Raw genomic sequence first — 1,819 nt, 5'->3', positions numbered from 1 at the left:
CAGCCCACATACACTGTCACTCAGGAGGAGCGCGAGCTACAAGACATGATGCTGGAGCGATGGCGGCGCGCGCCTCTCTGTGTGGCCCCTCCCCCCTCTTCTGCTGCTGCAAGCCGGAGTTTTGATTGATTGATTGAAAACTTTATTAACAGATTGCAGAATGGGTACAATACAGTACAGCTCATTATACAACGGCATGCAAATTTCTCGATTCTGATTGGCTGAAACAGTCATTTTACACGTGTTTATTTTTCACAATTCCACGCTGCTGGCCCAGGACCCGCCCACAACCGAATCACATCACATCACTCCGCCGGATCACAAGATGCCGGACAATAATTTAACAAATGGATATGTTGATTGATTGATTGATTGATTGAAACGTTTATTAACAGATTGCAGAATGGGTACAGTACAGTACATCTCAATACATACAATTGTTAAGGGGATGCAGACCAGAGAAAGACTTTCGTCTTGTTTACATCAGGGTCCCCAATTTTCAATTCATCATAACATATATGACATACATGACATACAGATAGACAGTACTGCTACATCTATACATTTATGACATATCAGATTTGCAAATACAGTATTGTTTGTGATACAAAAGTGTCCAGAAAAGGAGTGTATATACATTTGGCGTAGAAACTGTACATTGGAGGAGGTTGGTGGGGTGGGGTTGGGTGGGTTGGGTGAGGGCTGTACATTGGAGGTGGGGGGGGGGGGGGGGGGGGGGGTTGGGTAGGGGACACACACATTTTACACTGTACATTGGAATATTGACAAAGCCTTACTTGGTCATTTACTGTACAACTAGGTTAGGACATTTGTAGGGGCCAGTTTCGAATTGCAGTCTCACGTAGGTGTTTTTTGAGAGTGTTTTTGAAGGTGGGTAGTGATTCACATTCCTTTACAGCTTTAGGCAGGGCGTTCCACATTGATGTGGCATAATTGCGAAACGTGTTTAGTCCCTTGTTTGAGCCGAATCTGGGTTTTACATGATTTGTGGAGCTCCCTCTGGTGTTGTGATCGTGGTATTCACTGACCTTTGGGAAGTATTTTGACATGTACATGGGTACCTTGGTCGCGTAGTGTATCTTGTAGACCAGGCCCATTGCAAGTTGCTGTACTCTGTCGTCTACTCTAAGCCATCCTAGGTTGTCAAAGTGGGCAGGGGTGAGGTGGGTTTTAGGAGTCAGGTCAAGTAGTAGTCTGACTAGCTTGTTTTGAGATGTTTGTAATTTGTTTTTTAGTGCCTTTGAGGTGCTTTGGTACCATGAGGTGCAAGCATAGTCGTAGTACCCTTGAATGAGTGCTCCTGCTAGAGTCTTCAGGGTATTCTTGTTTACCAGAGAGGAGATCCGGTACAAGAATCGCGTTCGTTGGTTGACTTTTTTTATTACATTGGATGCCATTTTGTCACAGGAAAGATTAGCCTCTAGGATGGAACCCAGGTAGGTAATTTCATCTTTCCTTGTGATAATATTGTCACCCACTGTAACCGAGAAGCCGTCGGTCTTGCTGAGTTTGTTATTTGAACCGAAGAGAATGGACTCTGTTTTGCCCATGTGTAATGATAGTTTGTTGTCGGCGAGCCATATGCAGATTTTGCCTAGTTCCGAGCTGAGGGCTTTTTCAACCTGTAACTTGTTCTTGTCAGAGACCAGCAGGGCTGAGTCGTCCGCAAACAGGAACAAGTTGCAGTCACAAGCTGACGACATGTCATTTGCATAAATTAGGAATAGTAGCGGTCCTAGTATGCTTCCTTGTGGAACACCACAGCTCACTGTGAGGGGGGGGGATAGGGTACCGTTTA

The sequence above is a fragment of the Notolepis coatsorum genome, assembly GCF_963971535.1.
Source record: "Notolepis coatsorum genome assembly, chromosome: 2".
Classification (NCBI taxonomy): domain Eukaryota; kingdom Metazoa; phylum Chordata; class Actinopteri; order Aulopiformes; family Paralepididae; genus Notolepis; species Notolepis coatsorum.
Note: the sequence above shows the minus strand (reverse complement) of the source record.